General features: G+C 41.2%; 1 long non-coding RNA gene across 2 annotated transcripts in view; it reads left to right on the top strand.

Moving 5' to 3' along the window:
* The window catches only part of LOC122462057, a 207,962-nt gene that overhangs the window by 178,560 nt on the left and 5,619 nt on the right, over positions 1 to 23,783 (top strand). Inside the window, exon 1 of one of the 2 annotated variants that reach the window (XR_006284395.1) lies at positions 19,126 to 19,176. The exons of the other annotated variant lie outside the window; for it this stretch is intronic. This is a non-coding gene — a long non-coding RNA (uncharacterized LOC122462057). Of the gene's footprint in view, positions 1 to 19,125; positions 19,177 to 23,783 lie in introns of those variants that run through there. 2 annotated transcript variants of the gene reach the window in all.

The following is a 23,783-nucleotide window of genomic DNA, read 5'->3' as shown; positions in this document are numbered from 1 at the left end:
CAGCCTAAGCTCATGTTAACTGGCATATACCCATGAAATAAATGGAACTATATTGATTTACACTACAGGATCTGGCACTATGGTTCTGCTCACTTTGCCCTGTTTCCCTCTACCCTTAACAGATAGATGAATGGAAAAAATATGATTTGAGGATCCTTTTTCAGCCCTGACTACTTCAGTGGTGATCAGAATGGGATTGCAAGTATGGAAGAGGCACCAGGGTTTCCAAGATATGGAAGAGTTATTTAAGCATGCTTTATTGGAGCAAAATGGAAAAATAATGCCTTCCTTAAAGTCCTGGTACATGATTGCTACTTTCTGATCAGATACATTCAACCTTGGAGGAGTGGGCAGCATTCCACCTGGCTAAATGAGCTGGTGGAGAGAAACCATTTTACTTCCTGTATTTGCGTGAAACTGCAATGCAGGTTTGGTCCTTCCACTTCTAGCAAGCTGAGATGGACTGGTACACTCATTGTGGACTCTTGGAGGCATTGTGCCTGTGTGGGGCATAATGCTTTTCTGAGTGACTGTTATTGTATCTTTTTACCATCTGATCCTTAATGTGCAAATGCTCAAAGCCAGTTTTGCCCTTAGACTGGTCATCAGGAAAAGTTCTGGATAGTAGGATCTGTTATCATATGGAATAATTTTCCTACAGGAGTAGTGGAAGCCCTATCAGTTTGCACATTTAGAACCTGGATACAACAGTAAAGAATAATCCAGCTGTGCCAGGGCAGTGAAATACCACATATGGGATCTTCTAGGGAGTTTTCATTCTAGGTTCTCTGACCATCCATCAAAGGAATAAATAAGTTTACCCATTTCATTTTTTTTCCTTTCAGTTCTCCTAACTGGATGAAAGATTCCAAAGCATAAAGTTGGGAATCTTCTCTTTCGCTTGAGGATAATGGCAAATGAGCCTAGGAATTTCCATACTGGATTAGACCAACTGGATTAGACCAACTGGATTAGGTCTACTTAATCTAGTATTCTGTTTCCAACGGGCCAGTGCCACATGCCTCACAGGAAAATGCAAGAACCTCAAAGTAGACAGCTGTGGTATAATCTGACCCCCAAAATATACTTCAGAGTTACCTTTTTTTAGCTATTAATCTTTACAATGTGGACAACATTTAAGGTCATGTTCACATTCTTTATTGCTTTATAATGGGGTTTTCTATTTCACTGATAATGGAGCAGAACAACATTTTTCCATTTCAGAAATTGTCACTTTCCTAGCAGACAATAGGATTGTTTCCATATTTCCTTTAACTCTGAAGTTTACTCTTTTCAAACAAAAACATGGAGTAACTACAAAATGCAATAAACCCTTAATATTGGCTGGCTTCTGGGTTGCTTGACCCTTTATTTTGTCTGTTTTATATAGTGATGGACAGCCCCTTCATTCACATCTTGTCAAATCTCTGTCAGTTTTTACTCTGTCATAAGTCTATCTTTATTCCATTAGATTATAAAACAGTATCATTTGGGTTTCATTCTGCATGAAGGATTCAGTGAAAGCAAAGGACTGGACCATCAGGCTGTTAATTTTGGGGAAAAAAAGGTATAATGCATTAAACAAAGGATGCTTCAGAAGAACTTTCCAAGAACACAGCTTTTTCAGAACTGGGAAAGTGGCACCATGTATACTTCTGCATCCTTGTGGCAACTCTGTTCATGTTCTCTGTTTTGAAATGTTATCAAAAATTATAAAGCATAAAAGCTTTCAAGCACTGAAGATTAATCCTCCCTCCCAGAAAGATATAGATTGTCGTCAAATTCTATAAACCTCGTTTTGCCTGCAGCAACATATTTTTGAGTATAATTCTGAAGCAATATCAAAGCAGATGGTACAACAGCAGCATTGAAAAAGCATTTGGTGTATTGTAAGTGTCAGGTTAAAATTCACAACCTGATGAATTGCACAGAAGTTCAGTGCTAAAATGGTGCCATTTTTGTTTAAAAATAACTAAGCTGGAAAATGTTTTTTCAGGAGAATTAAAGTAAAAAGAAAATAAATAATCCATATGCCCATTATTCTCTTTAAATATTTCAAGTGTCAACTGCAATTGTGAAATGCCATGATTATGCTTTCCATTTGCTTGGAATTTCTTGTATGAGCATGCTTTCAGGGACCGTCACAGTCAGATTTGTTAGCATATGCGGTAGACAGGAGTTATACATAATAACTTTCTTCAAGTGAGAGTGTGTAGTTTCATCTTGCTTTTAAAATAGTGCTATATGTACTTGTGCAATTGAATGGAGCCTTTCTTTTTGTTCTCTATTTACTACATCTTAAAACGTAGAAGAATCTTTGTAATAGTAATAACTAGAATCAGTGGACACAGATCCCTATCATGTGACAGTTATATTGGCTGTTGTAACTCTGACCTTTCTTAACTGGGGCCGTTAAATAAAGTTCAGTCTCTTGGCAGCTGCAGGGCCAGATGATGCCATGTTGTGCTTCAGTTCAGATGCAGAATGTTGTGGGAGAGTCACTATGTTTTGTGTCCCATTCCGTTGCCAATTCCTATAAAATAACTTGAGGTTGGTTTAGAGAGTTTTAGTCTCTCCTCCAGTTCAAGGTGTTTCATGGGCCTTTATTTAGTGCCTGGAATGGGTGAAAGTTCAGGGAGCCTCTGATAAAGATATTTTAATCCTCTTCTTGTTATTGAGAATATCCTGCACTCACAGATTGATTGTGAACGATGTAGAGCCTGTGTGAGTTGACCATCTGACATGGTTCAGACAATATTGGCTACATTGTCAATGATAATGCAACTTAGAGAGAAACTTCAGGAGGGGAGCCGGACATTGATTAGTTTTTGAAACTTTGCTGGTATTTAGGCTGCTGTATGATCTTTGTGAAACCCATGGATATAAATTGCAACTGCTTTTGAAAACTCACTGCCAGTGGCAGAGGCAGATGCTTTTTGGAATGGCAACCAGTGATCTGTGACATCCAGTGACTTGTGCAGGCAAGTGTTCGTGTAGTTGTCCCCTTCTTGGTGGTGGTTATGAAAATTATGTTTATACTGGCTCTCAAAGCTGGATTTACTAAGTTGTCACATCATTTTAGTTTTGCTTTTTCTACCCAGAACTCCTTGGAGGGCTCAGCATGTTTATCACTATCATTGTTTTCCTTTATCAGCTGAAGGTTCATACTTCTCATTCTAATTACTCGTATTCTAGATCCTGGATATATTTAAGGTCCTTGCACATGCACACATTTCTGCAGGCCAGTGTCTTCCAGATGGTAACATGTCATGATGGAGGGCTGGGTGGGCGAGCCAAACTTGAGCTGCACTGCTACGCCGTACGCCAGGTTGCAATGCTCAGAGCAGGAAGCCAGGGGCAACCCTACAGGAATTGGAGGCACCACTGTGGAGTGAGTGCAATCCCCTCCAAGACCTCTCACTCTCTGGAGGCAGGACTCAACATCCCCCTCCTGAAAAAGAAAAATTATAAACAATAATGTCATGGGGTTCTGCCCAAAACTTGACTAATAACTTCTAACTAAAACAAGAGATACTGCCATCAGGATTTTGGAACGAACCTTCTCCTTTCTCCTGCTGTGGCTGCCTCTGGACCACAAAGGTTGTTGCTTAAATTTAATCTCTGATGAAGTGCAACTTGCATATAGACAATCACATAGCAGTATGGCCTATGTGTTCTCTAAGCTTTTTGATGGCTGTTAACAGGTTTTTTTAGAGTTATTTTTACCTTTCTACCCTTCCTACCCTTCTGACATTAAAAAAAAAAAAAGCAAGCCCAATAGCAAGGATTTTTAATGAATCTGTAATCTCCAGGGTTGTACCTTATGACTGGAGAATCGCTAATATAGTACGTGTTTTTAAGAAGGGGGGGAAAAAGGTGATCCGGGAAAACTGCAGGCCTGTTAGTTTGACCACAGTTGTGTGCAAGGTCTTGGAACAAATTTTGAAAGAGAAAGTAGTTAAAAGCATAGAGCAGTGGTCCCCAACCTTTCTGTGGGAATAGCATATTGCTATTCCCAGAAGACTGTGGCGGGCGCCGGATACCCCGCCGCCAAAATGCCGCTGAGAAGCGGCAGTGGGAAGAAGTGTCGCTGCTGAAATGCTGCCGAGAAATGGGCAACGCTTCGGCGGTGGGATTTCGGCGGCTGGGTGTCCTGCGGGCGCACAAAAATGCCCCAACGGGTGCCATGGCGCCCGCGGGTACTGCGTCGGGGACCACTGCCATAGAGGTAAATGGCAACTGTGATAAAATACAACGTAGTTTTACAAAGGGTAGATTTTGCCAGATCAACCTGATCTCCTTTGTTGAGAAGGTAACTGATTTTTTTGACAAAGGAAATGCAGTAGATCTGATCTACCTGGATTTCAGTAAGACATTTGATGCAGTTCCATATGGGAAATTATTAGTTAAATTGGAGAAGATGAGGTGGACTAGGTCCTGAGGCCCACTGCTGGAAGCCTTGTGGCCCTGCCACACCCTGCCCCAGAAAAGGCCAGTAGAGAGGTGCTCCAAGCTGCCTACAGTGGTGTGTGAAGCAGCCAACTGGGGCCCAGCAGGCTAGTATAAGAAGAGCTGCAGGGCCAGAGCAAGTTCAGTTCCATACTAGAGTTGGAGGAGCGTGGATGGTCTGTGGCTGGCTGAGGGAGCTGCAGGACCTCATAAGAATGGCCATACTGGGTCAGACCAAAGGTCCATCCAGCCCAGTATCCTGTCTACCGACAGTGGCCAATGCCAGGTGCCCCAGAGGGAGTGAACCTAACAGGTAATGATCTAGTGATCTTTCTCCTACCATCCATCTCCACCCTCTGTCAAAGAGAGGGACACCGGATGAGGTAGTGCTGCCAGAAGCCGGGGAGAGCAAGAAGGAACCCTGAGCTGGTTGCTGGGACTCCATCAGGAAAAGGCCCTGAGGTAAGGGTGACGATGGTGCAGGGCCACAGGGAAGTGGCTCAGGGAATTAGAGCAGCAGCGTGACTTGGATAAAGGGACACAGCGACAGCTTCTGTCTTACAGGGTCCCTGGGCTGGGACCCAGAGTAGTGGGTGTGCCCGGATCCCCCTGAACTCCCCATTAGCCACTGGGGGAAGGAGCCTGCACACTGAGGCACCCCATAAGGGAGAATTAAACTCTTTAGTGGCCCAGCTGAAGAGGTGTGGTCAGAAAAGCCTTGAGAGGGTGAAGACATTGCCTCCAAGGAAGGAGTACTGTGATACTGCTCTATTCCAGAGCAGGGACAAACTGAGAGAGATATTACAGTGGGCACTGAGAGAGGCCCCTGTTGGACTTGTATTGGAAAGGGGTTTGCTTGTCTTTTATCTCACAGACAGACTGTGTATGACTTGGACGGAAGGCTGAGTCACTGAAGACCCACCACAAACAGGTAGAGAGAAAGTGCAAGCACACACACTCGGTCAACGGACGCTCACAAGAAGTGAGTGCAACGCTGTTACATGTGGATTAATATGAGAATTAAAAGGTCGGAAAGGAACTTGTTAAAGGGGAGACTACAAGAGTCATACTGAAAAGTGAACTGTCAGGCCTAAGGGGAGATTACTAGTGGAGTTCATCAGGTCTCAAGAACAATTCCTATCTTATTTGACATTTTAATTAATGACCTTTGCACAAAAAGTGGGAGTGTGTTAATAAAATTTGCTGATGATGTGAGGTTGGAAGGTATTGGCAATACAGAGGAGGACTGAAATATCATACAAGAAGATCTGGATGACCATGAAAACTGGAGTTATTGAAATCTGATGAAATTTAATAATGCAAAGTGCACGGTCATGCACTTGGGGACTAACAACAAGAATTGTTGCTATGAGCTGGTGACTTATCAGCTGGAAGTGACAAGAGGAGAAAGTCCTGGGTGTATTGGTTGATCACAGGATGACTATGAGCTGCCAATCTGATGAGGTCATGAAAAAGGCAAATATAATCCTAGGATGCATCAGGTGAGATATTTCCAGTAGAGAAGAAAGCGTTAGTAGCATTATTCAAGGCACTGGTGACCCCTCATTTTGAATACTGTGTGGAATTCTGGCCTCCCATTTTTAAGAAAGATGAATTAAAACTGGAACGCATGCAAAGAAGAGCCTCTAGGTTGATCAGAGGAATGGAAAACCTACCTTATGAGAGGAGCCTGAAAGAGTTTGGCTTGTTTAGCCTAAACAAAAGAAGGCTGAAGGGCAATATGATTGCTCTCTATAAATATATCAGAGATAAATATCAGGGAGGGGGAGAAGTTATTTAAGTTAAGCACCAATATGGACATAAGAACAAATGGATATAAACTAGCTATCAATAAATTTATGCTTGAAATTAGACAGAGGTTTCTAACTATCAGAGGAAGGAAGTTCTGGAACAGCCTTCCAGGGGGAGTAGTGGGGGCAAAAAACCTAAGTGGCTTCAAGACCGAGTTTCGTAAGTTTATGGAGGGGGTGGTATGATGAGACTGCCTACAATGGCATGTAGCCGATCTCTAACTGCTAGTAGCAAGTATCTCCAATGGCTGGTGATGGGACACTAGATGGGAAGGTCTCTGGGTTATTGCAGAGAGTTCTTTCCCAGGTGTCTGGCTGCCCACATGCTCAGGGTCTAACTGATCCCCATATTTGGGGTCTGGAAGGAATTTTCCCCCAGGTCAGGTTGGAAGAGACTCTGGGGGTGTTTTAGCTTCCTCTGCAGCATGGAGCATGGGTCACTTGCAGGTTTAAACTAGTGTAAATGGTGGATTCTCTGTAACTTGCAGTCTTTAGATCATGATTTGGGTCTCTGCGAGAGATTCTGTGGCCTACAATGTGCAGGAAGTCAGACTATATGATCATGATGGTCCCTTCTGGCCTTAAAGTCTATGAATCTATGTATTGTCAGCCTCAGCAGAGAGACTAAGGATCGATAGGAGAATAAACTAGTTAATTACCCCTAAAGATTCAACTTCCAGGTTAGGGTTGTGGCATGCTGCTTGGGCAGTTGTGGGAAGCTAGCTTGTATGACACTATCCTGTACCTGTCCTGAGGATAAAGAGGGGAATTTCAGTAACCAGAAATGAGAATAAGGAGTGCAGGACTGTGCCCTAGATATTTATATTTATCACTTACCGTTATGATTTACTCTCTTTGCTTGGGATGAATAGTAGAGGTTAGGTGATGGCTAGTTTTTAGAGTGCAGAACAGAGACAAGCCAAATACTTAAGAATATGCAGGACCCAGCCCAGATTAAAAATAAAGTCAGGAGGCTTTACTTAACGTCTGTGCTCTGATGGTTTTGTACTGCTCATGTATCTGCTGTATTAGTTGCCTTGGAAACAAGTGACTGTGCATATGCAGCACAATGAGAGTCCACAATTTGTGGACTTGGCCCTTGGGGGCCCCATTACAGAATTCTTATATGTCGTACAAAGCCTAGTGTTGCTTATTAGCAGTAAAGTGAGCAGCTGCCTTCATCAGCGTCAACTACCAATTTGTTTCTTATGGAAATGAACTAACATTCATGGTGTGTAAGGTTTTTGGGGACATTTTATGTGGAACAGAAATGTGTTTCTCTAAGTTTTATGCTGCGAATTGATATATCTTTGTCCTTCAAGAAATTTACATGTTTCTTACTCACAATATTGACTTCAACTTTGTTGTTAAAGGGAAAAAACAACTTGGGTGGATCATAGGGGGGGAAAGCTCAGTGGTTTGAGCATTGGCCTGCTAAACCCAGGGTTGTGAGTTCAATCCTTGAGGGCACCATTTAGGGATCTGGGGTAAAAATTGGGGATTGGTCCTACTTTGAGCAGGGGGTTGGACTAGATGACCCCCTGAGGTCCCTTCCAACCCTGATATCCTATGATAGGAAACAGACTTACTCAGACACATTCTTTGCACCATATTCTTTCTTAGCTTGAAACTGGTGTTGCACTTGAGCTATAGCATCATTGCTTTTATTTATTTTGCACCGTTTGAGTCTTCCCCTTCAGTACACTTGTGTTTTAATTTACTGTGAAATGTAGGGGAAATCTTAACTTTTAAGATAGTCGTATTTAAGAATGGATGCACATTTTGGCTTTTTTCCTTCCAACACCTGGAAGTCCAGACATGAATAAGAATGATAATTAAAAAATATTAGCCACATTTTTCAAGCCTCAGACCAGGCTAGCGAATTTACAGTGAAGTTCAAGTGGTAGGGAAAAGTTCATGGTTCTTATTTGAACTGGTTCATTCAACCCTAATTAATATGGGGGGTTTTTTGTATGGGCAGTCTGATACTTGTAGCTCATATATTACACAATGAGAGATTTATTAAATTGAGAGAATTACTAAAGAGTAAATGAATAAATAAAGATAATCAAGAGAAGGAAAACATACAAGTACTAGGTTTGCTAATTCTCCCAAAAGAGAGAACCAAAGCAACCGGGAATAACCGGTTTGAATTACTTGAAGTCAGCAAAGAGAATTATCTCAGCAGAAATGGGGACATGGGATAAATCTTCCCTGATTTATAGTAGCCTTGAAGGGAGCCGGAGTGTGCTTTTAGCCAAAGATTCATACTCACCGCTGTTCACATGTCAGGCTCCAGATGGAAGCATAGGAACTGCCAGTATTTAACAAGGGCTCAATCTTTTTCGCCTGCACCAAAACTGATGGAACAGGATGTGTGATGGATGAACTGCTTTTTTGTTTCTGTTGCAGTATTGTCCTATGTAGCTATACCTCCTGTGTTGGGGGGTTTTAGCTAGTGGATCAGCACAGCCCTCTTCCCTTAAATAGCCATGTGTTATGGCATACATTGAGCAATAGCAAGCATGGGTTACAGACACCCCGTGGGCATTTTTGACCCTGCTATGTAGTGGAACTAAACTAGTTCCTCTGCCCTGCACATGCTATGTGCTGCCAAAGTTTGAGTTTTATCAGATCATTTGAGGGAGGAGAGCTGGGGACTGCAAGAAGAGACAGAACAACCCACCAGTAGCTGGATCAAATATAAGGTTTAAATTTCAACCGTGTACAGTAAGGTCATTAACACTAAGAGCTATACTTCAAGCAGCAACTAGAAAACTCCCTTTCCAGGAAGTTGCTATGTTTATTAAGTTCCCTTCTGCAACACATCCTGGTCCTCTCTGTTAAATGTGGAGGACCAGAAACTATAACCACTTTGCAAACCCTGAAAAATGTTATGCTATTACCTTTTAATTAAAATCCCTGAAAATACAAGCCTGAAGAGCTGAAAGAGAATCAGAGCATGTACTCACTAGATGGCCTTTCCCAGGGATCACAGTTCTGGGTCTTTAACGGATTTGTTGCTTCAGGGTCAAATTTCTGTAATCTAAGCCATGCATAGAGCATTATATACTGAGATCAGTATCTTCCAAGTAAACTGCTTTCTCGTCATTAAATCTTGACATTTCTGTACATTGTGGCTGCTTCACTGCAATAAACTTTCCCTTGAGGATATACAAACTGCATTTTCAGACATGAATACCAGGAAGGTGCTGCATATGAAATAGAAGAAATTATTCTTGTTCACAGAATATGACTGGAGAGAAATGCCAGTAGCTGACATATGGCAGACAAGTAGGGACATAGAAATTAGAGGCACAAAAGACCTAATAACCTAACAGTCCAATTTATCTAGTCTGTCCCCTTACCAGTGTGTGATTATTGCGTACAGAATATTCTCCTGTGCTTTGTCCATTCATGATTTAAATATCTCTGGACTTCTGGTCTGCCACTTCCCTTGGGAGACTATTCTGCAGGCCAAGAGATTTCACCAACAGGCAGTTCTGCTGCTATTCTGCTAAAAATTCTTTCCATGTGGAGAAATTGCCAAAGCAGAAATTGTGCATATTAAGATCCTATAAAAAATGAACAATAACACTTCAGTAACACGCAAGATCCAGTTCAGAATTCCAAATAATAAAGAAGAGAGTTCTTTAGCCTGTACAATACAATCTAGATTGTTTGAAGTCCATTAACCAAAGGTTCTCATAATCTGAAACGGCATCACATCCACCAAAATCTAGTGATTATTATGAAAATTCCCTTGATGATTTGACACCTTTATTACCCAAACAAATTCAGTGCTGACCAGGATACTCTGATCCCTGAGGTAGTACTATATATTAATATATTTTTATAAATAATCTGGAAATTGTCTGAACTGCAGGGAATAAAATATAATTAATTTTGAGAGGTTTATAGAATTTTCCCCCACATGGGGGAAAATGAATTTAAAAAATTCAGTGGAATTTATCTTACACCTAAAATCCATATTATACGTTCTTTACGAAACTGCTACATAAAATAACCCAACCCAACCCAAAACAACTCCTCCATCAAATTCCCAAATTTCTAAATATTAGAAAGTCTGGAGATGAAGAGTTATGATATCCAGCTAATTCCATGCTGCCCTACAATACTTCCTCATTCACTACCCAGTTTACATTCATACCTTAAAGTACACCAGCAGGCAACAGTTTTCTCCTCCTTACCATCTTTGTCAGGTTGCTATGGCCACATCTGCATTCCCACAGCCATGGCTCTATGCTGGCAGCCAGGAAGGGGAGTGGTATGCTCAGTTCTGCATTGGAATTTCCTCTACCCTTTACAGATTATTCTTGCATAAGGGAGAGTGGGACCCCAAATTCCTTATGTCACTTCCTTCAATTGTGTTTTGGGTGTAGACCCTATACGCTATCATAGAGGCTTCTTTTTTGGCATTATTCACAAAGATGCAGAATAATGACATTTAACCAACAATGACTATAACAGGTTACTTACTTACACTTTTTAAGAACACTTGAAAGTACAGAGCTTTGTTGGATTTTTTAAAATATTAACCTACTATTGAAAGTAATTGATCAGTTTAATTTTGTATGCAGGCAGTTAGAATTCATGCTCAACTAATGAATAGCTGAGGATGCTAAGATCTCCAGGTATCTGAAATGCCTCTCTAGTTATTCTTTATTGCCTTGAAGTGGCTCTTTGCAATTGGATGTGAAGTGAAATAGTCTAAGAAGAAGGTAGAGTAGTGCTTAAAGGTTACACTGGCAGGGCACTTCATGGACCATGCTCTTTTGATCAATGTTCACTCTTACAACTAAAGTTAGGTCTAATGCAGCATTGCTATTACTAATTAATTGTCTGGGTGAAAATTATGAGTGTCATAATGTGGCACACTGAACCATTTAACAATGTGGTTGGCACATTGTGTTGTCTACTAAGGCCTTTGGAGCAAATTCCTGTTCAGTTATGAGTACATCTAGTATATGGAATTTAATAGTTCTTGTATTACTGACTAGAATCAGCTGATTTAGTCCTCTCTTAATATGATTATAGACAATGTTGTGATTGGACAATATGTGGATGTGAAACCCAGGATGCCAGAGGAGATGGAGATGGAGTTCGAGTACATGAAAATCTTTCTTCCCATGTCAGTACAACTTTGTATTATGAGCATTATACTGCTAGAGGTGCTATTTTTCAGATGAAATATAAAGCCATGGTCTTATACACCTTTAATCATTAATGATTTCATGATACACTTTGTAAGAGCAGAGGTGTTAACACCCGCATCCTGGCCAACTTCCAGCTTGAGTAATTACAAATCTGCTACGTAATCTTCCAGCTGTATTTTTAGTTGAATATAGGCTGTTTTTTGTTTTGTTTGCTTCCTGTTCTACAGCGAATTGCATTATAATTGAAGATAGCATGAAGTGGTCCCAGCCAGTGGAATGTGTGTATTATGAAAAGTGCCTCAGTAAAACTGGGACCTTACTCAACAGAACTACTCCATGTCTCTAGGATTTGGGATTCCTCTTCTAAGTCATGTTTGGTGACTTTAATGACAATTTTTTTTGTTACTTGATACTCATGTTTGTCCTGAATAGTCAGTGTAGCTATGAGAGTGAGTTAGATTCTATTCTTACTAATGCATCATCAACAGAATTGCTTACTGAGTTCTAATCAGTTACATCTATGAAAACCCACTGAAGGCAAAAGGGTTGTGTGAGTTGTTAAATAATCAGCCTAGACCCAAGGTGCTTGAAGGAACTCCTCTTTATTCAGTGAGTAATGCAGTTCTCAACTGCTTTTGCATAACAGAATATGGGCTTCTGTCATGCACCTCCTCCACACTTCCTGTCTGGGAAGCTAAACCACTTAAGTACAGTTCCCAATATCACAGATTGCAGAGTTGTCAGAGAGGGCCCAATCTGATGACAGTAACTGGCATAAGTGTTACAAAGGACAGCTTGCAAAACTTTTCTTATTTGTGGTAATGTGTGAGAAGGAAAGGACCCAGTTAGTCTGAAGTGAAAACGAATCTCTTTTCATGTAAATTTATTTATTTAGATTAGCATGGATGACAAAAATAGCACCTATTCTTGTACTCTGCCAATTAACTTAATTTTTAAAAAATCACAAATAATAACTAAAGTACAGTAGTGTAACTCCTAGTAACTCGCTATCATCAAACTAGGCAACTTAACACTCAAACTACTCTTTCCCACCATCTATTTCCTGACCTTACAATTCTGAAAAAAATTAGTCAAAAATGAGGGCATGCCCCTCTTTTTGTGTGTGTATCCATATCTAGGTATTTGCTGAACAGTGTCTCTCACACAAGGACCCAAGCAGTCTTTTCTCAGATGTCACCAAAACCCATGTACAGTTTGTCTCCAGAATACAGTATTTGTTAGGTCAGTGAGTCCTAGTCAATCTCTCCTACTCACTGAGGCCCAGATCCTCAAAAGTGCCTAAGTCTCATTGATTTCAGTGAGAGTTAGGCATGGCCTTTTGAGAATCTGGGCCTGAGTGGCAAAGAGTCTGTAGGCTTAGTCTTCCCTTACACAAACAGCTTATTTCTTTCATTCATTGCCTTGCCAACAGTAGTCAACTCTCTCTTCTGAAATTTTTCCACTATTGCTGACACCTCAATATGAGCCATGTTTGGAACCTTCATGTAGATAGGTCATTGCCTGCCACCATGGTTTTAAGCAGTGTCATTTAGCCCTGCTCAAAACAGGTCTAGTGAAGATGTTGCTTACATCACCAACACGAGCCTGGCTTTGCTAAATTCTCAATGCTGCCACTATCAGTGGAACTGAACCTGTGCTATAAATGGTGGGAAATTTTTGGAGAAAAGTCCCTATTATACACAGGGGTTAAGTCTCCATAGTTATGGGTTGCCCTGGTGCATCTACCTCTCCTTGTATATCGTGTTCCTCCTGATTATTAACTGTATACGGAATACTGTATCTTCCAGGCTTTTGGGGGAGGAGGGGCAGGTGTTATGGTTTGGGGCTGATTCTATATCCCTGTGTCCAGGACAGACCATTAACTCCTCACTGTCCTGGTCCACTCTGAAATTTGTACAGTCCAACGCTGTCCTGTTTAGTTCTCATTATAGGAAGATTAATGTCACAATTGGCCCATCATTGGGTGAAGGACAATGATCAGCTAATTTTAGCTGTTGTTTTAATTGCAAAAGTTAAATAAAAGATCATTAAATAGCTCCTCACTATTTATAAAAAGCAAGATTTTTTTTAAAAAGTTGAGGAGGAGCTTGTGAAAGCAGAAATGAAGAGAAGTTGAGGAGAGAGATCTCTAACAGGAGGTTGGTGCTACTTTTTAGGTGGAGACCCTGGTCACACAACTAACATGAAAATTATGTTTAGAAAACATTTAAGATGAATGGGGAGAGAGTAGAAGCAGATATCTGTGGTCTTCCATCTCTCATTTTATATATACTAACTAGAATGGTCTCAACTAAAGATAGCACCTGAATGAAAACAATGGGTCTGCATGAGATCTTGGAGAATATAGATTTTATTTGATACTAGAGAGGATTTAGTACTGCCTGGGACGTAGAGATAAGTGTAGAGATAAGTGTTTGGAACTAAATGACTAATTATGAGAGAGTTTAGTATTGGAATTGCAGAAACAGTAACTGTCTAAGTTGCAGGTAAGCAGGGATCCAGGCAGGAACTCAAAAAAGAGGAGTATATTTGATGTTTTGGTTAGGGATGAAATGCAAGATAGTATACTCAAAAGCTTGGGATGTAATCGATATGTCATTATAGAGACAGAAGCATATGTGAGTTGCTTGATGATAGAGAATAGGATGGTAGATTAAGAGTAGGACAGAGACCAAATCTGTTCATGGCATGCCCAGGAAATCCATCCTGAGAACAAGATAAAACCTGCAATATTGCCATTGGCTGCATATTACACTAGTTGTGATGAGACTGAGAGTCACATTATCATGAAGTAGCATTGCTGAAAGCTATTAAATAATCATAGCTATAGATGCTGACTACACAGATTATGAGACAAATGCAATGTTGTGATACCGGTACTCACTGAACTTTTCATACACATAAGGCCTCCAATACAATAACATTGGTTTTATTACAGTGTAGCATACAAATACTCTATGCATGTGTATAAAACAACATTACAATACAACATTAAAGAAACATTAAGATTACCATTTCGTGAGCAGTAACCAGACGGTCACAAAATCGGGTGCGGTGGATCACACTTAGAAGCAGGCATTCAGATTTATTTATATTTCTCAAGAATCATCCTAAAAATCAGACTTACACTCTTTCAACAATCCCTTTGAATTGTCTAGGGTACTTCTGGTTTGTCAAGTATGCTGTTACTGCTTGTGATCTTTTTCTTCTGCTGCTGCTTCTCTTCGCTCTCTGGTCTTCTCCTTTCCTCTTGCCTCTTCTCTGGTCTTCTCCACTCTCATTCATGTTAGGGGGCTTACTCCTTCACCCACTCACTTCCCTGGTCCTTCTCGCATGAACAGAGAGCAACAATACCCAAAGTCCAAAGGTGCAAACAATTCGATGTTTATTGGGGTGAACTTCCAGCAAGCATGATTCCAGTTTCCTTCCTTAGTATCCTCCTTCCCAGCTCTGACACCACAGAGCCTTACACCTGTGTCCCTGTTCCTATTCCTGCCCTTAGCCAAACATGATTCCAATTTCCTTACCCCCATTCCCTGTTCCCATTTCCCCCTTTAGCCAAACATGATTCCAATTTCCGCACTCCCATTTCCCCCACCCGCATGCCCACCCCACCCACGCCCACTCACTTCCTCATTGACTACAGATTATATAGTAAAACTTGAGTTCTGCTTAGCTATACCTTAACCAATCATTTTCCTGAAATTTAACTAACCGATCCTAACATATTGTAACATGATTATATAACCAATTATATCCCACCACCTTAATTAGTTTACACCCAGCAAAATTAATTATACAGCAGACAGGAACAATCACAGAACCAGACAGAGATTATACAGACAAACAATAGCAAAGTGGGAACTATAATGACAAAACAATACAGAAGTGAGGATTTCACATCCCAGTATTGATAAGTGAGTTCTTGCCAGACAGGATGCTGTTTCCTTTTACATTTTCTAGGCACTTCCCTTTCTCTGGAGGTGATAGGCATTATCAGGACAGGATTGTATTCCTAACAGCCCAATAGCACCTTCTTTCAATGTGACTAGTTTGGAATGTGAGGATGTGACCCATCGCTTCCTAGCTTATGGCTGCCTCTGCTGCTTAGCCAAAGGCCTTAGCCTAAGCACAGGGCCTCAGACTGTCACAGTAAGAGAAGGCCCTTACACCAGCAGACAGTGATTTTGATTCTCTCTTTTATACCTCTAGAACTAGCCAACTGATAAGAATACACCTAAATTCTTAAAGTACAGGCCTTTTCAGACAGGCCTGAATATCTATATCCTAACAATTCATACCCACGCAATCTAGCTTGTCATCTGTCCCTTTATGTACAGTTTCTGGCCTCCTCTGATTGGTTGACCTTTTAAGATGAGAGCTCCCTGCATGGGTGGCAACTAATTCAGCCAATCAGCTTTGCTCTCACATCATCGGTATTCCTCCTCCTGCCCCCCCCCCCCCCCCCGCAGGTATTTTGAGTCATTCTCCTGAACTTTGTTCGACCTTTGTTTCTTGCTTGCTATTGGTCAATTTAGTCTGTGTCCTCCATCTTTGATGTTTTCTAATAGAAAATCAATGTGTCCACCATTTTGGATTTTTAACTATAAACTATCATTCACTGTAACTTACCTAAAGCATCTAGCCTAAAACTAACTATTGCTCCCTGCAAACTAAAGCACTCTGATTCCAACACTACCTTTGAAATGCTAATTGGGAGAGATGAATTTCTGGGGATGTTTCTCATCCACCCTCCCCCCCCCCCCCCCCCCCCCTTACTGTCATTATCCCTATCCAGGGTGCTATAATGTATACAGGATTCAATATATGTGAAAATCTCTTGTAACATTACCACACAACTTCAGTTCTCATTGAGTCTATTGATATAATATCATGACAAAGCCAGTAAATATCAGGATATTATTTCATGTGTATCGTGTGATTCTAAACTAGTTTCAACACAATACAAATAATTTTGTTTGGCTTGCCCTCCACATCTGCTCTCCTGTTTGGCTGACATGGGGATAGAGAGATCCTGGTGGCTCAGGTTGTTTGGTCATAACCGTGAATCAGCAAGGGGAGTCTGACTTTGATCAACACTAGTGATTGAGCCTGAGATCAGGTAGCGTGAAGGAGCTCCAACTGAATCCATGAATTCCCAGGGAGCTACAACAGGACCATGGTGGATCTAGAGCAATGGGTTAAGAATTCCCATATTGAGACACTATGGGACTGATTTTTAACTCACAGAAGCTTTGCGTAAGTCAAAGTAACTAGAATTCCTGAATCCTGTTGACTTCCATGGGGTCACATGTCCACTGGGGAGAGTATCAGTAGAACTCAGCAGCCCAGATTAATTGGGTGAAATCCTGGCTCCATTGAAGTCAATGAAAAAACTCCAGTTGACTTCAGAGGAGCCAGGATTTCGCCCCCCATGTCTTGCAAGTAAGTATCTCTGTCACTGTCAATTCTATTGCTTATTGGGATTGATAATCTTCTCTGTTTTGCAAAGAGTTAATATTATGGGGAAAAAGCTGATAAAATGCAAACTTAAAATATTATTAACATAATGGATAGAACTGGTTGAAATTTTTGAACAAAAGCATTTTTTTAAATGGCCTTTTTCAAAACCAAAAAGTTTTCTAAAAACCATTGACTTTTTCGAATTTTTTTCACAAAATTACTACTTTTTATCAAAATTGTTATAGAAAACTTTATCAATATAGTTACTAAGATTTTTTTTCCCCATCCTGTGACAATTTTCAAGATTTCAAATATTTCTTCTGTTCTTTATTGGAATGAAACTTTGGCCTTTTGGGGAGATAGACCCACCCCTCTGCAATAACCCAGTGACTATTGTACTTACATTGGATGTGAGAAATCTAGGTTAAAGTCTCTGCTCTGCCGTTTTCCAAATTCTGAGGTGAGCACCCTAATCGCTAAGCTGTAGAGTCATTCCCTCTCTGTGACACTTCTATGACATATTCATTGGGCCAGGGAGAGACTGATTATGTAGCTCAGTGTACTGGGCCCTTACCTAGGAGAGCGGGAGACTCAGGCTATGTCTAAACTAGAGACCTTACACTGGCACCGATGTAAGATGCAGCTGCACCTCAGTAAGATCTCCCATGTAGCTGCTGGGAGAGAGCTCTCCAGTTGACATAATTAAACCACCCCCAATGAGCCGCTGTAGCTATGTCAGTGGGAGAGTGTTTCCTGCTGACATAGTGCTGTCCACACCGGTGCTTCTGTCGGTGTAACTTCTGTCAGTCGGGGGCGTGGTTTTTTCACACCCTGAGTGACATAAGTTATACTGAAAAAAGTGCTACTTTAGACATACTTAAGGTTCAAGTCCCTGCTCCTATTTAATTAGTTAAACAAAGTGGAACAGCTCCAACAGGAGAGATTGAGAGATCCACCCCTGAACAGTTAATAGCATGGTGGTTAGGTGCTCATCTGGGGAGAATAAAGTTCAAGTTCCTGACCAGAATTGGGCTGGTGCGTGTCTGTCTCTCTTTCTCTGACTAGGAGTTGCATTCTGTCTCTGAGAAACCTTTTCTGGCAAAGGATTGTTGAAACTGGTATGTTCCTGTGGAAAGTTTTGGTTTCAACAAACTGGCAATTTTGGTAAAAAAAAAAAATAATAATAATAATAATAATTGGAAAATTCCTGACTGGCTCTCCTCCATATTCCAACAGCCTTAGCTTGAGGCAGTCTTGTCTGTGCCTGCTGTGGATGAGCTCCTTAAAACCACCACCCTCTGATAACACAAGTACTACCTTCCAGACCTCCACAGGCTTTGCTTTCTCTGTGTAGTTAGTTATAGACACACACCAACCCCTGAGTCCTCTGAGCATTCTCTGTAGCGTCCTGCCCTGAATCCCTTGAACACTCACAAAATTACCAGGCCTGCTGTTCCCAAAGGAACAGTACACTGCAGCTTACTAATTATACCTCAGAACAGAGCTCTGCTGAAGACATAGCTGTTAGATATATTTATAGTGAAAACAGGAATAAGTTTATTATCAAAGAACAGAGGTTCTAGTGGTCATGAGACGGAATATTGGAAACAAATGACTGCTGTGACAGACTCAGACCAGAAGGATATAAGAGCGTAGTCCTATTGGGATCCAGGAAGCGAGTGGGTGGAAGCCTGCCCACTGCTAAAGGACCTCCCCCCAGCCGAAGGGGAGGATCCATATGACCTGGAAGCCAAATGATTCCAGGGGACAACTAATGCAATAATAGGGATAGGAGTGAGGTCAAAGGGTCAAACAAAGGGAATCTGATGGGGACACTGAGCAGAGAACCCCGGACAGCGCCCACTGCTCCTCGAAGGCATCAAGGGAGCCAGCGGACTCCGCACAGAGGAACCTTGCCCAGATGTGTGAGTGGACGGAGGATTGGATATAAGAGTGTAGTAGAAGACAGGTATATCAGCCTCAGAATGAGCAGGTCTCTGTTCCCTGGATAGCCAAAAAAAGGCTACTCCAGGCCAATCAAAACACCTGATGCCAATTAACCAGGTAAGGTTGTTAGGCTAATGCTGGCACCTGACCCCAGTTAACTGGCAAAGGGTCAGTTAAGGCCGTTAGGCTAATGGAGACAGCTGGAACCAATCAAGGTCTCACTCATACTGCTTAAAAGCTCTCCTTTCCAGTTCCCTTGGGGGAGCTGAGGTGAGAGGAGAGGAGAGGAAGCATTGCTGAATCCTGAGGTAAGGGTGAAGCTAGGAAAAGGGGACCATGGGGGAAGTGGCCCAGGGAATCAAAGCAGTGTCAGTGGTGAAGGGAAAGCCACCAATAGCTGCTACCATTAGGGTCCCTGGACTGGAACCTGGTTCCACCCCCATACTCTACAAAGATCCCCTGGAGAAGGGAAGCAGGACTCGATCCAGGCAGGCGGCCGAACTGTGCCTACTGAGCTCTACAGAGCAACAGAGACTGTGGGGTATCCCCCCTTCCCATCTCCCATACTGGCTGGTTATGAAAGTAACTCAATAGGCTGTGACTCTTTCCACTACACTGAGAAAGGTAAGTCACGTTGGGGCCTTAATGAGTTTCTTCGGCCATTAAATCTGTCCAGAAGCGCGGGACCCACCAATACAGGCTCGGAACTTTGTCACACTACATATAAAACAAAATCACAACACACTTTCTAGAGACTAAACTTAACTAACAAGGCATTCCCCTATCTCCAACAAATTCCCCTGTGTATTTTCAACAAACTTGATTGGCACCCTTTCTCATTGCATCAAGCCCTCTGCAGCTAGTCCACACAGATTGAAAGACTACATAGCGGTTCATCTCTTCCTCAGATATATCCATAAACAGGATAACTCCTGCTGTTTACCTCTTCCTGTTAATTTCTTCTCTTGAAGATTCCACAATCTTTCATTAGAATTTGGCTCAGACTTGAGTAGAGGCCTATTGTGAACCATGCAATACTTAACTTTCATGTAAACAGAGAGAGAGAGAAAAACATTTCTTGTATGAAAAAAGACTTGTTTTTTACCTTTGCTGGTGTTGAGTCCCTATGAAAACCACCAGTATGATACAGGCTTTTACTAAAGACCTTACATGACGTTCTTTGGTGAACTAGAATGTAAACAATAAACCTAGGAGATTCCTGTAACCCATATGCACCATTCATGTCCTATGTCAGTTGGCATCAAGAGGTCCCGGGATCATAGTATTCTTTATATTTAATGATTTAACTTGGGCACTGACCGGTGTGTTGGCTTGAGGACAGGACTGAAAGTTTCAGCTTCCCCTCTGATTGTTCCTTTTCACTAAAAGGACAGGAAGGTCTAATGTTTAATAGATTCTGTAATAGCTGCTGCCTTGACAGATTATCCCTTTGGAAACACAATAGTGCAGGAGACATGATTCACTGCTATAAAACCATAAACACAGTTAATTAAGAATCTAATTGTTTGAAGATGGCAGTAAACTCTTTTTCTTTTAGTACAAATGAAGGGTTAATTCAAGGTAAAAATGCATTTTACTCCAACTTATCTCAGTACTGAGTCTGACTGGCTCTTAGGAAAATGTGTGCATAATACTATATGAACCCCCCTGTGTTATGTTTTCAAGTGATGAATGCAAGTTCAGGAGAGGACTGAATATCACGCTGCCATGATTGATGGATTGCAGTAAAGTGCCAGCTATACAGCGTGTACACTCTTGGGCTCCATGGTGCTGCACTAGCATCAGCATTGAAAAGAACCTCTTCGTTTAAACTTTTGGCTAGGGTGTAGATTTTTGCAATAGCTGCCAAGTGAAGCAAGAGGAGAGAGAATTGAGAAAACAGCAATTGAAAACAGATTAGGGAGGGGAGTGGGGAACTTGGAGTAAGCCTTTTGTTATGTTCTGGTAGCTCATTTGACTTGTCTTCATTCTGGGCTGCTCCTTGTTATAGTGTCTGTATTTTCACTTTCCAGGCTTGAAATCATCAAGTTAAAAATAAATAAATGAAAAAGTGGAGTGATTCAATCGCTTTAAAAAATAACTAGAGATTTTAAATTGTAGAATGCCATGTACTGAGTGGGTGTTTCTCCCTTGAAGGCTCATATACTTCCTTTATTCAATGACATTTCAGATTCCCCAACCTTTTTTTTTTGTTTGGCTCTGTTCTGCTGAAGACAGTAACCCTTTAGGAATTCTGTCTAGTTAACTCTCATTCAAGCCACTGGGGATTTCAACAGTCTGTTGCCACAATCTTTTATCACATTTTCTTCTTATTTATAGGTTAGATCTTGCATCACTGCAATGCTTCTGCCATATTGCTCGAGATATGCTAGTAAATTCAATATGGCACTGAGCAGCCCCTGACTTGCCTCCAAGGCCTTGTTTTTATACAGCAAAAAATACTTTGTGGAAGAATGGGAGCCGGCTGACTGCAAAATGTGCTTGAATAATAACACTGGTCTCTCAGCTGAAATTTTACACTCTGGATGAATCATCAGACATGCATTAAACATCTATCTACTCCAGAAAGATATAACAAATCTTCCTCCTGATGTTGCCCTCAGGATCCGGCCAAAAACAATTTCACAGTAGAGCGTGAAGCAGGCAAATTTGAACAAATGGTAGGCAGTGATTTCAGTTCAATTTTGATTCAGATCTGAGGGTCTACTTGCCTTTTGTTGCAGCCATCAGGGATGACCTAATAGTACTAACACAACAGAAGTCAACCTTAAAAGACCTGTCACTGAGCAGAGGGAAAAGCCCTTTTTCTGTAATGGTCTCCACACTTCTTGCTTTCCTTATTGAAAAAGGAATATCTTGTGAGAGCAAAATCCTAACACCAGGTCAGGGCACTTCATAAGACTGAAGGAAACATGTAGGTTTTCCTACTGCCTCCATTCTTCAGTCTCTTTCTACCAGTTGGTGGCAGGGAGACAGCCTGTTGTATGTAAAGTGGTGGTGAGGGCAGACGGTTATTGGTTGAAGAGAGCTGGGGCTCTGTTGGAGTTGCCAGGGGCTGCAGACTGATGGACACAATACAAGGGGGGATAGAATTGTTCAAAAAGATTGATTCCGATGAGCGGCTTTGGATATCCCTTGCTTCAAGCACTTTGCAAAGTCAGAGTCCTTCCTAGAGGAATGCTCAGATGGTACTGCTGTTGGTGGACTAGTTAGAGATGTGGTTATGAATAGGTTCTCTTCCTCTGCAATACCACCATTTAGGAAACTGGTTCTGCAGTAGTGAGTCAGGCTGGGAATCTTGATGTCACACTTGACCATACACTTCCATAGAAAAGCCCCAGGCATTAGTCATACTTTGCTTTGATTGTGTGTGATTCACTTACCCAATTTGCATATGCTGTGCCCTTGTTTAGCCGGTGTTAAACCAAGCACCAGAAAGCTATAACTTATCATTTGGTTCAATTATTATTCCCTCCTAGCTTCTGTGTCACTTGTGGCTAATACAGAATATAGTAGCACATTTGTTCACTGGCTCAAGATACTGTAACCATATTACGACAACTCTGCATTTTTTAACACATTGAAATTCTCTGAGGCAGATGTTTAGCCGTATTGCCTATTTCACTTGTTCCCACAAGTCTGTATATGGTGTGCAGCAGTGATTGCAACCATGTTGCATTCCAGAACAAGGGAAAGCAGAGGGTCACATGTAAACAAAATGATATGTTAAGTACTTCACACTGAATGGGAGTAAATTTCAAGTCATGTGAGTGCATACTCACTGACATTTAAGCGCAGGGTGTGGCAGAGAATGGAAGTGTCTGAGGAGGCCTGGCCTTAAACGTGGTCATGAGCCTGCAGATAAGGAGCTTGACTACATGCACTGCTCTTTTGCCATTCTGCTGCTATTTGGTAAGAGTAACATGATCACTGGGCTCAACACTTTTGCCTTGTACTTATATATGCAACTCTCCCCACCTGAACTGTGAGGGACTAAGCCACAAATAATCAGAAAACCGCTTCATAGGCCTTGTCTTTACAAGGAAAATGTATGGATAACCATTAAGCCAATCCATGTTAAAATCCTACTGATGTCAAGAAAAGATGTAGTTTTAAGCTGTATTTCAGCTGATAAATGAAAAGCTGGAAAGATTGTAACATGGGTTTGTTAACACAAGTTCAGGGGTGCTGGAACAATTTTTATAGTCAGGGTGCTGAGAGCCATTGAACCAAACTGTAAATCCTGTATATAATGGAAACCACTTCAAGCCAGGGGTGCAGCAGCACCCGTAGTTCCAGCACCTATTCACAGGTTGGAAGTAAAACTGGTTTCCTCTGTCGTAAAGACATAGTTATTGTGTCCATTTACCTGAGCAGTCTTGTCTTTAATCAACAGAAAGGCTGTATTTACAAATTCTCTATGACTTCAACATAAAAACTTACAGTTCACCTCCAGAATTATATACCATAGCCTTCCTATATTGTTTTCAAATGTTGCCAAATGATTTGTTGTGATTTCATTCTGCATTTAAATGAGCAGCAACTTGCAACCATTAATTATTTAATCTTAATTGGAATATCTATTAATTTAGAAGGCATTTGTGTTGTAATGCTATAAGAGACAGTAAACGGCAATTGTTCATTAGCCATAAAAATACTGTGCATTTGGCTTTTATTTTTTAATCTACTTAATGTCAGTTGTGTTAGATGTAGGATACTATAAGGATGAATGGGATAAAGTTCCTTTCATTTATATAACGCTAAAATGTATCTACTAAAATGTCTCTGAAGTGATTTTGGTACAGTAAGTTAATTAATATAGTTGGTCATTAATTAGTGTATTTAAATTAAATCTATTACATATCCTTCAGCTTTCTGGAATGTGATTAACTGT

This window comes from Chelonia mydas, chromosome 10, assembly GCF_015237465.2.
Source record: "Chelonia mydas isolate rCheMyd1 chromosome 10, rCheMyd1.pri.v2, whole genome shotgun sequence".
Lineage (NCBI taxonomy): Eukaryota > Metazoa > Chordata > Testudines > Cheloniidae > Chelonia > Chelonia mydas.
Note: the sequence above shows the minus strand (reverse complement) of the source record. Positions and strands in the feature narration are given on the sequence as shown.